Raw genomic sequence first — 14,992 nt, forward strand, 5'->3', positions numbered from 1 at the left:
TGCGGATGTTTGCAAGAAGTTCCATACAAAATACCTATGAAAATTATTGAACGTGTTGTGGATAACCGTTATACAGGGGATGGAACTGTCCATCCTGGAGATCATTTACTGTTCTTACATGAATTATGCGGTTTATTCAAGTGTGCAGGTATTGCTATGGATGAAGTGAGGAAGAAGTTATTCTCTATATCGCTGTCTGGTAAAGCGGCGCATTGGTATAAATTACTGGATAATGGGGATTCTCTTGAATGGAATGATATTGTGCCCCGATTTTATTCTAAGTTCTATCCTCCAAGTGAAATTCACAAGGATCGGAACCGCATATATAATTTCTGGCCTCATGATGGAGAGAGTATTGCCCAATCGTGGGGGAGATTGAAGTCTTTAATGCTCAAATGCCCCATTCATGAGCTTCCTGGTAATATTATCATTGATAAATTCTATGCAAGACTTTCTTTTCAAGACAAGACCTTGCTGGATACTTCTTGTTCTGGATCATTTACACGCAACAAAGAAGAGTTTAAAAGGGACCTTCTTAATCGGATCCAGGGGAATACTGAAGGATGGGAGAACGACAAAGATAGAGAGTCAGGTATAAACTATGATTATAAATGCATTGAAGCTTTTATGGATACTGATAAATTTCGTAATATGAGTGCTACTTATGGTCTTGATTCTCAAGTTGCTGAAAATCTTTATAAAGCTTTTGCCTCCCATTATGAATTGCCTAAGAAGAATTTTGATAAGTATCATGAACCGTATAAAGATAAAATTGATTTATCTATAAATGAATGTGTTGTAATTGAAACTGCTGATCATGTTATTCCTGAAGCTTATATTGAAAAAACTCCTTTCCCTGCTAAAATGAAGGAGTATTCTGTTATAAATAGTGCGGTTAATAAAAGTGAAAATAAACCTATAGAACCTGAAGAGCAAATAAAAGTTGAACCTGCTGTTGCAATAGTTAAAGATCTTGTGACTGAAAATGTGGAGGATGGTCATTTTATTTTCTGTGAAGATGCTTCTAATATTGTTTCACATCCTAATAAGTCTAGAAAGACTAGTGTTCCTATGCTATCTGTTAGAATTGGTGATCATTGTTATTATGGTTTATGTGATATTGGTGCAAGTATTAGTGCTATTCCTTATGAGCTCTACACGGAGATTATGCACGAAATTGGTTCTTGTGAACTTGAAGATATTGATGTGGTTATTCGGCTGGCTAATAGAGAAACTATTTCTCCAATTGGTATTGTTCGAGATGTGGAAGTTCTATGCGGTAAGATTAAATATCCTGCTGACTTTTTGGTACTTGGTTCTGCTGCTAGTAAGTATTGTCCTATCATTTTTGGTAGACCTTTTCTAAATACTTGTGGAGCTGTTATAGATTGCAAGAAAGAGAAAATTTTGACTAAATTTGCTGGTGAATCTTATGAGTTTAATTTCTCTAAATTTGCCAAAACTCCTTATAAAGCTGTTTCACCTAATAATGATTTTAGAGTTGAACAGTGTGCATCTATTGCTCTTGCTCCTAATAATCCTTTGCAGCAACATTTGGAGAACAGTGAGAGTGAAGTTTTTAGGGAAGAAAGAAATGAGCTTGATGAAATTTTCCTTCGTCAACCTATTCTTAAACATGATTTACCGGTAGAAGATCTAGGTACGACATTACCACCTAAGGAAGATCCTGTTTTTGATTTAAAACCATTGCCTGATAATCTTAAATATGCTCATATTGATGATAAGAAAATATATCATGTTATTATTAGCTCTAAGCTTTCAGAGATTGAGGAAGAAAGGTTATTGGAAATATTGAAGAAACACCGAGGAGCTATTGACTACACTCTTGATGACTTGAAGGGGATTTCTCCCTCTATTTGCCAACATGCCATTAATATGGAAGATGATGCAAAGCCTGTTGTTGAACATCAGCGTCGTCTAATTCCTAAGATGAAGGATGTGGTAAGAAATGAGGTATTAAAACTTCTTGAAGATGGTATTATATATCCTATTGTTGATAGTAGATGGGTTAGTCCTGTGCATTGTGTTCCTAAGAAAGGAGGAATGACTGTTGTGCCTAATGATAATGATGAGCTCATACCTCAAAGAGTAGTTGTAGGGTATAGAATGTGCATTGATTATCGAAAAGTTAATAAGGTTACTAAGAAAGATCATTACCCTTTGCCTTTTATTGATCAAATGTTAGAAAGGTTATCTAAAAATACTCATTTTTGCTTTCTTGATGGTTATTCTTGGTTTTCACAAATTGTTGTTAAAACTAAGGATCAAGAGAAAACCACTTTCACTTGTCCCTATGGAACTTATGCTTATAGACGCATGCCTTTTGGTTTATGTAATGCTCCTGCTACTTTTCAAAGATGCATGTCTGCTATTTTTCATGGCTTTTGCGAGAATATTGTAGAGGTATTCATGGATGATTTTTCTGTCTATGGGAATTCTTTTGATAATTGCTTGCGGAACCTTGATAAAGTTTTGCAGAGGTGTGAAGAAACTAACCTTGTTCTTAATTGGGAGAAATGCCACTTTATGGTTAATGAAGGAATTGTATTGGGACATAAAATTTCCGAGAGAGGTATTGAAGTTGATAGAGCTAAAGTTGAAGCAATTGAGAAGATGCCCTATCCTAGGGATGTTAAAGGTATTCGTAGTGTTCTTGGTCATGCTGGGTTTTATAGGAGATTCATTAAAGATTTCTCCAAGATATCAAAACCTCTTACTAATCTTCTTCAAAAAGATGTACCTTTTGTTTTTGATGATGATTGTAAGGAAGCTTTTGAAACTCTAAAGAAAGCCTTAACAACTGCTCCTATAGTTGAACCTCCTGATTGGAACTTACCATTTGAAATTATGTGTGATGCTAGTGATTTTGTTGTAGACGCTGTTCTTGGACAGCGAGTAGATAAAAAATTGAATGTTATTTATTATGCTAGTAAAACTCTTGATGCTGCTCAAAGAAATTATGCTACAACTGAAAAGGAACTGCTAGCTGTAGTCTTTGCTTGTGACAAGTTTAGATCTTATATTGTTGATTCAAAAGTTACAATTCATACTGATCATGCTGCAATTAGATACCTGATGCAAAAGAAAGATGCTAAGCCAAGGCTTATTAGATGGGTGCTTCTGTTGCAAGAATTTGATTTGCATATTATAGATAGGAAAGGTGCTGATAATCATGTTGCTGATAATTTGTCTAGATTGGAAAATATTGCTTATGATCCTGTTCCTGTTAATGATAGTTTTCCAAATGAACAATTGGCTGTAATAAAGATGAGCTCGCGAGATAGCCCTTGGTATGCTGATTATGCTAACTTTATTGTTTCCAAGTACTTGCCTCCAACCTTTTCAGCCCAACAAAGGAGGAAATTCTTTTATGACTTGAGGCATTATTTTGGGGATGACCCACCGTTATATAAAGAAGGAGTGGATGGTATTCTGCGAAGATGTGTTCCCGAATATGAACAACAAGAGATATTGAGTAAATGTCATGGTAGTGCTTATGGAGGACATCACGCCGGAGACAGAACCGCGCAAAAGGTTCTACAATCAGGTTTTTATTGGCCAACCCTCTTCAAAGATGCAAGGAAGTTTATTTTATCTTGTGATGAATGTCAAAGGGTTGGTAATATCTCCAGACGCAATGAAATGCCTATGAATTATACTCTTGTTATTGAACCATTCGATTGTTGGGGATTTGACTTCATGGGACCTTTTCCCTCTTCAGAAGGTAACACTCATATACTTGTCGCTGTTGATTATGTTACTAAATGGGTGGAAGCCATACCCACAAAAAGTGCTGATGGTGAGACCTCTTTAAGAATGCTTTTACATATTATTTTTCCTCGATTTGGAGTTCCTAGATATATTATGACTGATGGAGATTCTCATTTTATTCATGGTGGTTTTAGAAAAACTCTTGCTAAATATGGTATTAACCACAGAATTGCTTCTGCTTATCATCCTCAAACTAGTGGGCAAGTAGAACTATCAAATAGAGAGATTAAATCTATCTTGCAAAAGACTGTTAATAAAACTAGAAAGAATTGGGCTAGTAAATTGAAGGAAGCACTATGGGCTTATAGAACTGCTTATTAAAATCCCATGGGTATGTCACCGTATAAAATGGTTTATGGAAAAGCTTGTCATTTACCTTTAGAACTAGAGCACAAAGCTTACTGGGCTGTAAGAGAACTAAATAAAGATCCTAAACTAGCCGGTAAGAAAAGATTGCTACAATTGAGTTCTCTAGACGAATGGAGAAGTGAAGCTTATGAGAATGCTAAACTCTTTAAAGAGAAAGTTAGGAAATGGCATGATAGAAGGATTATCAAAAGAGAATTTAATATTGGGGATAAAGTCCTATTGTATCGGTCTCGTCTCAGATTCTTTGCAGGGAAATTACTCTCAAAATGGGAAGGACCCTATGTCGTTGAGGAGGTATATCGTTCAGGGGCGATTAAAATTAGTTCTCTCCAAGGCGATGCCTCACAAGTGGTGAATGGACAAAGACTCAAGCATTATATCTCAGGTGATTCTTATAATGAAGATGTTGATGTTATTCGAGTGGAAACTCCGGAAGCTTTCATCAAAGGTCAAATTGTGATCCGTGAGAATTCGACTTTGAATAGGTAACAGTACTGGTAATAAAAAGTTCGCGTTCTACTTTCCGAACAATGTTTTTGCTGTTTTTGGAAAATATGAAAAATTACGAGATCGAAACGGAGTGGAGGAGACGCACGAGGGCGTGCCCTCATAGGCCGGCGCGGGCCCCAGCCTGGCCGCGCCGCCCTATGAGGTGGCTCCCTCGTTGCCCCTCTCCGACTCTGGTTCGACCTGGTACTTTCCTTTTGTCGTAAAAATTCCTGCTATATAATCCCCCGGACCCCTGGAGGTCCGTATATCGTTTTCTCGACGTGTTTTGTTTCGAGCTGTTTTCTGCCAGGATCTGCTTTGGATCTAGAGCCATCATGTCCTCGTCGGGAACTCCGAAGGATAGCTTCCTTGAGGACGTCGTCAACCCGTACATGAACGAGCTGAAGATGCACCCCAAGGAGTTGCTGCTCGTAGATATGGAGTTGCAGATCAAAGATGTTCAGGGTCCTAAAGGAGAAGGAAGCTTGGAAGACAGGATGGAGAAGTTAGAGCAAGAGGTCTTCAACTACAAGAAGATGGCTGAGCGTGAGGTGGACATCTTCCACAAGATTGTGTCTGAACTTATTGATGGACACAAGAAGGAGACTTCAAAGCTGTGGGACGACATCCTCTCGCTTCACGACACCACCAACAAACTCCAAGCTCAACTCTATGATGTTCAGAATCAAAACTGTGAGTATGAAAACAGGTTTAAACACATAAGCCATGCTGCTAGTTTCAGGATTCCCGAGACCAAGATGTCGTTTGTTGATGGAGAGCCTCTTCCTTGGAAGTCTGATGATGGGAAGAATTCATCATCACCACCGCCGAAGGAGTAATTCATCATCGGTATTTGATACGCGTACAACACGCGTCCGTTGGGAACCCCAAGAGGAAGGTGTGATGCGTACAACGGCAAGTTTTCCCTCAGTATGAAACCAAGGTTTATCGAACCAGTAGGAGCCAAGAAGCACGTTGAAGGTTGATGGCGGCGAGATGTAGTGCGGCGCAACACCAGGGATTCCGGCGCCAACGTGGAACCTGCACAACACAAACCAAGTACTTTGCCCCAACGAAACAGTGAGGTTGTCAATCTCACCGGCTTGCTGTAACAAAGGATTAGATGTATAGTGTGGATGATGATTGTTTGCAGAGAACAGTAGAACAAGTATCGCAGTAGATTGTATTCGATGTAAAAGAATGGACCGGGGTCCACAGTTCACTAGTGGTGTCTCTCCCATAAGATAAATAGCATGTTGGGTGAACAAATTACAGTTGGGCAATTGACAAATAAAGAGGGCATGACCATGCACATACATATTATGATGAGTATTGTGAGATTTAATTGGGCATTACGACAAAGTACATAGACCGCTATCCAGCATGCATCTATGCCTAAAAAGTCTACCTTCAGGTTATCATCCGAACCCCCTCCAGTATTAAGTTGCTAACAACAGACAATTGCATTAAGTATTGCGCGTAATGTAATCAATAACTACATCCTCGGACATAGCATCAATGTTTTATCCCTAGTGGCAACAGCACATCCATAACCTTAGAGGTTTCTGTCACTCCCCCAGATTCACGGAGACATGAACCCACTATCGAGCATAAATACTCCCTCTTGGAGTTACTAGCAAAAAATTGGCCAGAGCCTCTACTAATAACGGAGAGCATGCAAGATCATAAACAACACATAGATATAAATTGATAATCAACATAACATAGTATTCTCTATTCATCGGATCCCAACAAACACAACATATAGCATTACAGATAGATGATCTTGATCATGTTAGGCAGCTCACAAGATCCGACAATGAAGCACATAAGGAGAAGACAACCATCTAGCTACTGCTATGGACTCATAGTCCAGGGGTGAACTACTCACTCATCACTCCGGAGGCGACCATGGCGGTGTAGAGTCCTCCGGGAGATGAATCCCCTCTCCGGCAGGGTGCCGGAGGCGATCTCCTGAATCCCTCGAGATGGGATTGGACGCGGCGGCGTCTCTGGAAGGTTTTCCGTATCGTGGCTCTCGGTACTGGGGGTTTCGCGACGAAGGCTATTTGTAGGCGAAAGGGCAGGTCAAGGGGCGTCGCGAGGGGCCCAGGAGACAGGCCGGCGCGGCCAGGGCTTGGGCCGCGCCGCCCTACCTCCTGGCCACCTCGTGGCCCCACTTCGTTGACTCTTCGGTCTTCTGGAAGCTTCGTGTGAAAATAGGCCCCTGGGCGTTGATTTCGTCCAATTCCGAGAATATTTCCTTACTAGGATTTCGAAACCAAAAACAGCAGAAACAAAGAATCGGCTCTTCGGCATCTTGTTAATAGGTTAGTTCCAGAAAATGCATAAATATGACATAAAGTATGCATAAAACATGTAGATATCATCAATAATGTGGCATGGAACATAAGAAATTATCGATACGTCGGAGACGTATCAGCATCCCCAAGCTTAGTTTCTGCTCGTCAGAGCGGTAAACGATAAAAAAGATAATTTCTGGAGTGACATGCCATCATAACCTTGATCATACTATTGTAAGCATATGTAATGAATGCAGCGATCAAAACAATGTAAATGACATGAGTAAACAGATGAATCATATAGCAAAGACTTTTCATGAATAGTACTTCAAGACAAGCATCAATAAGTCTTGCATAAGAGTTAACTCATAAAGCAATAATTCAAAGTAAAGGTATTGAAGCAACACAAAGGAAGATGAAGTTTCAGCGGTTGCTTTCAACTTATAACATGTATATCTCATGGATAATTGTCAACATAGAGTAATATAACATGTGCAATATGCAAGTATGTAGGAATTAATGCACAGTTCACACAAGTGTTTGCTTCTTGAGGTGGAGAGAGATAGGTGAACTGACTCAACATAAAAGTAAAAGAAAGGTCCTTCAAAGAGGAAAGCATCGATTGCTATATTTGTGCTAGAGCTTTGATTTTGAAAACAAGAAACAATTTTGTCAACGGTAGAAATAAAGCATATGTGTTATGTAAATTATATCTTACAAGTTGCAAGCCTCATGCATAGTATACTAATAGTGCCCGCACCTTGTCCTAATTAGCTTGGATTACCGGGATCATCGCAATGCACATGTTTTAACCAAGTGTCACAAAGGGGTACCTCTATGCCGCCTGTACAAAGGTCTAAGGAGAAAGCTCGCATCGGATTTCTCGCTATTGATTATTCTCAACTTAGACATCCATACCGGGACAACATAGACAACAGATAATGGACTCCTCTTTAATGCATAAGCAATTAGCAACAATTAATTTTCTCAAATGAGATTGAGGATATTTGTCCAAAACTGAAACTTCCACCATGGATCATGGCTTTAGTTAGCGGCCCAATGTTCTTCTCTAACAATATGCATGCTCTAACCATTAGGTGGTAAATCGCCCTTACTTCAGACAAGACGAACATGCATAGCAACTCACATGATATTCAACAAAGAGTAGTTGATGGCGTCCCCAGGAACATGGTTATCGCACAACAAGCAACTTAATAAGAGATAAATTGCATAAGTACATATTCAATACCATAATAGTTTTTAGGCTATTTGTCCCATGAGCTATATATTGCTAAGGTAGAGGATTAGAAATTTAAAGGTAGCACTCAAGCAATTTACTTTGGAATGGCGGAGAAATACCATGTAGTAGGTAGGTATGGTGGACACAAATGGCATAGTGGTTGGCTCAAGTATTTTGGATGCATGAGAAGTATTCCCTCTCGATACAAGGCTTAGGCTAGCAAGGTTTATTTGAAACAAACACAAGGATGAACCGGTGCAGCAAAACTCACATAAAAGACATATTGTAAACATTATAAGACTCTACACCGTCTTCCTTGTTGTTCAAACTCAATACTAGAAATTATCTAGACTTTAGAGAGACCAAATATGCAAACCAAATTTTAGCATGCTCTATGTATTTCTTCATTAATGGCTGCAAAGTATATGATGCAAGAGCTTAAACATGAGCACCACAATTGCCAAGTATCGCATTATCCAAGACATTTTAGCAATTACTACATGTATCATTTTCCAATTCCAACCATATAACAATTTAACGAAGAAGAAACTTCGCCATGAATATTATGAGTAAAGCCTAAGGACATACTTGTCCATATGCAACAGAGGAGCGTGTCTCTCTCCCACACAAAGAATGCTAGGATCCATTTTATTCAAATAAAACAAAAACAAAAACAAACCGACGCTCCAAGCAAAGCACATAAGATGTGATGGAATAAAAATATAGTTTCAGGGGAGGAACCTGATAATGTTGTCGATGAAGAAGGGGATGCCTTGGGCATCCCCAAGCTTAGACGCTTGAGTCTTCTTGATATATGCAGGGGTGAACCACCGGGGCATCCCCAAGCTTAGAGCTTTCACTCTCCTTGATCATGTTGTATCATCTCCCTCTCTTGATCCTTGAAAACTTCCTCCACACCAAACTCAAAACAACTCATTAGAGGGTTAGTGCACAATTAAAATATACATGTTCAGAGGTGACATAATCATTCTTAACACTTCTGGACATTGCACAAAGCTACTGAAAGTCAATGAAATCGAAAAATCCATCGAACATATCAAAACAGGCAATGCGAAATAAAAGGCAGAATCTGTCAAAACAGAACAGTTCGTAATGACGAATTTTATTGAGGAACCAGACTTGCTCAAATGAAAATGATCAAATTTAATGAAAGTTGCGTACATATCTGAGGATCACTCACGTAAATTGGCATAATTTTCTGAGTTACCTACAGAGAATTTTGCCCAGATTCGTGACAGCAAAGAAATCTGTTTCTGCGTAGTAATCCAAATCTAGTATGAACCTTACTATCAACGACTTTACTTGGCACAACAATACACAAAACTAAGATAAGGAGAGGTTGCTACAGTAGTAAACAACTTCCAAGACACAAAATAAAAACAAAGTACTGTAGTAAAAACATGGGTTCTCTCCCATAAGCGCTTTTCTTTAACGCCTTTCAGCTAGGCGCAGAAAGTGTATATCAAGTATTATCAAGAGATGAAACATCAACATCATAATTTGTTCTAATAATAGAATCAAAAGGTAACTTCATTCTCTTTCTAGGGAAGTGTTCCATACCTTTCTTGAGAGGAAATTGATATTTAATATTACCTTCCTTCATATCAATGATAGCACCAACAGTTCGAAGAAAAGGTCTTCCCAATATAATGGGACAAGATGCATTGCATTCAATATCCAAGACAACAAAATCAACGGGGACAAGGTTATTGTTAACGGTAATGTGAACATTATCAACTTTCCCCAAAGGTTTCTTTGTAGAATGATCGGCAAGATTAACATCCAAATAACAATTTTTCAATGGTGGAAAGTCAAGCATATTATAGATTTTCTTAGGCATAACGGAAATACTTGCACCAAGATCACATAAAGCATTACAATCAAAGTCATTGACCTTCATCTTAATGTTGGGCTCCCAACCATCCTCTAGTTTCCTAGGAATAGAAGCTTCGCGTTCTAATTTCTCTTCTCTAGCTTTTATGAGAGCATTTGTAATATGTTTCGTGAAAGCCAAATTTATAGCACTAGCATTAGGACTCTTAGCAAGTTTTTGTAAGAACTTTATAACTTCAGAGATGTGGCAATCATAAAAATTCAAACCATTATAATCTAAAGCAATGGGATCATCATCCCCAATGTTGTAAAAAATTTCAGCAGTTTTATCACGGTGCAGTTTCAAAGTTTTAGCAGCTTTCGAGCGGTTTCTCGCGCTTTGCATTTGAAGTGGAAACATTGCTAACACCAATTCTTTTATTATTAATAGTAGGAGGTGCAGCAACATGTGTAGCATTAACATTACTAGTGGTGGTAATAGTCCAAACTTTAGCTATATTATCTTCTTTTTCATTTTCTTCTCTTTCCCACCTAGCACGCAATTCGGCCATCAATCTTATATTCTCATTAATTCTAACTTGGATGGCATTTGTTGTAGTAAAAATCTTATTATTATGATTTTCATGAGGCATAACTTTCGATTTCAAAAGATCAACATCAGCAGCAAGACTATCGACTTTAGAAACAAGTATATCAATTTTCCCAAGCTTTTCTTCAACAGATTTGTTAAAAGCAGTTTGTGTACTAATAAATTATTTAAGCATGGCTTCAAGTCCAGGGGGTGTGTTCCTATTATTGTTGTAAGAATTTCCATAAGAACTACCATAGCCGTTGCCATTATTATAAGGATATGGCATATAGTTGTTACTAGAATTGTTCCGGTAAGCATTGTTGTTGAAATTATTATTTTTAATGAAGTTTACATCAACATGTTCTTCTTGAGCAACCAATGAATCTAACGGAACATTATTAGGATCAACATTAGTCCTATCATTCACAAGCATAGACATAATAGCATCAATCTTATCACTCAAGGAGGAGGTTTCTTCGACAGAATTTACCTTCTTACCTTGTGGAGCTCTTTCCGTGTGCCATTCAGAGTAATTAATCATCATATTATCAAGAAGCTTTGTTGCTTCACCAAGAGTGATGGACATAAAGGTACCTCCAGCAGCTGAATCCAATAGGTTCCGTGAAGAAAAATTCAGTCCTGCATAAAAGGTTTGGATGATCATCCAAGTAGTCAGTCCATGGGTTGGGCAATTTTTAACCAAAGATTTCATTCTTTCCCATGCTTGTGCAACATGCTCATTATCCAATTGTTTAAAATTCATTATGCTACTCCTCAAAGATATAATTTTAGCAGGGGGATAATATCTACCAATAAAAGCATCCTTGCATTTAGTCCATGAATCAATACTATTCTTAGGCAGAGATAGCAACCAATCTTTAGCTCTTCCTCTTAATGAGAAAGGGAACAATTTTAATTTTATAATATCACCATCTACATCTTTATACTTTTGCATTTCACATAGTTCAACAAAATTATTGAGATGGGCAGCAGCATCATCAGAACTAACACCAGAAAATTGCTCTCGCATAACAAGATTTAGTAAAGCAGGTTTAATTTCAAAGAATTCTGCTGTAGTAGCAGGTGGAGCAATAGGTGTGCATAAGAAATCATTATTATTTGTGGTTGTGAAGTCACACAACTTAGTATTTTCAGGAGTATCCAATTTAGCAACAGTAAATAAAGCAAACTAGATAAAATAAATGCAAGTAACTAATTTTTTTGTGTTTTTAATATAGCAAACAAGATAGCAAATAAAGTAAAACTAGCAACTAATTTTTTTGTATTTTGATTTAGTGCAACAAACAAAGTAGTAAATAAAGTAAAGCAAGACAAAAACAAAGTAAAGAGATTGGGATGTGGAGACTCCCCTTGCAGCGTGTCTTGATCTCCCCGGCAACGGCGCCAGAAAAAAAGCTTGATACGCGTACAGCATGCGTCCGTTGGGAACCCCAAGAGGAAGGTGTGATGCGTACAGCGGCAAGTTTTCCCTCAGTATGAAACCAAGGTCTATCGAACCAGTAGGAGCCAAGAAGCACGTTGAAGGTTGATGGCGGCGAGATGTAGTGCGGCGCAACACCAGGGATTCCGGCGCCAACGTGGAACCTGCACAACACAAACCAAGTACTTTGCCCCAACGAAACAGTGAGGTTGTCAATCTCACCGGCTTGCTGTAACAAAGGATTAGATGTATAGTGTGGATGATGATTGTTTGCAGAGAACAGTAGAACAAGTATTGTAGTAGATTGTATTCGATGTAAAAGAATGGACCGGGGTCCACAGTTCACTAGTGGTGTCTCTCCCATAAGATAAATAGCATGTTGGGTGAACAAACTACAGTTGGGCAATTGACAAGTAAAGAGGGCATGACCATGCACATACATATTATGATGAGTATTGTGAGATTTAATTGGGCATTACGACAAAGTACATAGACCGCTATCCAGCATGCATCTATGCCTAAAAAGTCCACCTTCAGGTTATCATCCGAACCCCCTCCAGTATTAAGTTGCTAACAACAGACAATTGCATTAAGTATTGCGCGTAATGTAATCAATAACTACATCCTCGGACATAGCATCAATGTTTTATCCCTAGTGGCAACAACACATCCATAACCTTAGAGGTTTCTGTCACTCCCAGCATTCACGGAGACATGAACCCACTATCGAGCATAAATACTCCCTCTTGGAGTTACTAGCAAAAACTTGGCCAGAGCCTCTACTAATAACGGAGAGCATGCAAGATCATAAACAACACATAGATATAAATTGATAATCAACATAACATAGTATTCTCTATTCATCGAATCCCAACAAACACAACATATAGCATTACAGATAGATGATCTTGATCATGTTAGGCAGCTCACAAGATCCGACAATGAAGCACATAAGGAGAAGACAACCATCTAGCTACTGCTATGGACCCATAGTCCAGGGGTGAACTACTCACTCATCACTCCGGAGGCGACCATGGCGGTGTAGAGTCCTCCGGGAGATGAATCCCCTCTCCGGCAGGGTGCCGAAGGCGATCTCCTGAATCCCCCCGAGATGGGATTGGCGGCGGCGGCGTCTCTGGAAGGTTTTCCGTATCGTAGCTCTCGGTACTGGGGGTTTCGCGACAAAGGCTATTTGTAGGCGGAAGGGCAGGGAAAGGGGCGTCGCGAGGGGCCCAGGAGACAGGCCGGCGCGGCCAGGGCTTGGGCCGCGCCGCCCTACCTCCTGGCCACCTCGTGGCCCCACTTCGTTGACTCTTCGGTCTTCTGGAAGCTTCGTGTGAAAATAGGCCCCTGGGCGTTGATTTCGTCCAATTCCGAGAATATTTCCTTACTAGGATTTATGAAACCAAAAACAGCAGAAAACAGCAAATGGCTCTTCGGCATCTTGTTAATAGGTTAGTTCCAGAAAATGCATAAATATGACATAAAGTATGCATAAAACATGTAGATATCATCAATAATGTGGCATGAAACATAAGAAATTATCGATACGTCGGAGACGTATCAGTATTGGCATCCCCTTGGTTTGTTCCAAGCTTGGGGGAGTGCCGCGGTATCACATCATCACTATCTTTTACTTTTTTTTTACTATCAAGTAGTGTCATATCATGATTAGGGAAGTTATCATATAAGATGGGTTGCAGTGTGGAAGTATCTCTCCTTTAGTTGGTTGTCTATGTATCCCTTGGTGTGAGTTATCGTTATGGAATATTAATGAGAAGTCTTATCATTTACATATTGCACATCTTATTTTAGTTTGCAATCTCTATTATATGATTGATCTTGTTATTAGTATTGGTATCACTTTGGGAGCATTGAGTAAATCTATTTGGTTTTGGCAAACTTAGCATTGGTCAATAGCAACAACACTTTGAGGTTTAAGTAGAAAAGAGAAATACATGTAGATATGTTGTTTCATTGTCTTTCTTTCTTGTTAGCTCTTAAGCTTATTATTCTGAAGTTAAAATTGTTTGTGCTTACAAGGAAGATGCATGATTGTTTCTATCACATGTATATTTGTTTGTTTCCCTCAACTCTTATGCTTGCTGATCAACCTTGCTAGCCAAAAACCTGTACCGAGAGGGAATGCTTCTCGTGCATCCAAACCTTAACCCAAATCTATGCCATTTGTGTCCACCATAACTACCTACTACATGGTATTTCCTGCCATTCCAAGTAAATACTTCGTGTGCTACCTTTAAACAATTCAAAATTTACTATCTCTTATTTGTGTCAATGTTTTATAGCTCATGAGGAAGTATGTGGTGTTTTATCTTTCAATCTTGTTGGGCAACTTTCGCCAATGGACTAGTGGCTTCATCCGCTTATCCAATAATTTTGCAAAAAGAGCTGGCAATGGGGTTCCCAGCCCCGATTAATTAATTTTCATAATTTTACAAATAGACACTCCTCCAGGGTATGTGATTGTTGGAAGGCACCCGAAGATTCGGTTAGCCATGGCTTGAGAAAGCAAAGGAGGGGAGGAGTGTCATCTAAATAAAACTAAAATAAAAAGGCACTCCTTCATGGTATGAGATTGTTGGCAGGCACCCGAGGATTCGGTTAGCCATGGTTTGTGAAAGCAAAGGTTGGGAGGAGTGCCAACCAAAAATAAAACTTTATGGGAGCCGCTCTTCGAGAATTTGTCTAGCAAGGGGGTTAGAGTACCCGCTACCAGTCGTTGACAACAACAAACACCTCTCAAAATTTTACTTTTATTCTCTTTATTATTTCAAAACTAAAAAAGCTCTAGCACATGATTTAATCCCTGCTTCCCTCTGCGAAGGGCCTGTCTTTTACTTTATGTTGAGTCAGTAAACCTATTTCCCTCCATCTCAAGCAAGCATTTGAGTTGTTGTGATCAAACCATCTAT

The sequence above is a fragment of the Lolium perenne genome, chromosome 1 (assembly GCF_019359855.2).
Source record: "Lolium perenne isolate Kyuss_39 chromosome 1, Kyuss_2.0, whole genome shotgun sequence".
Classification (NCBI taxonomy): Eukaryota; Viridiplantae; Streptophyta; class Magnoliopsida; order Poales; family Poaceae; genus Lolium; species Lolium perenne.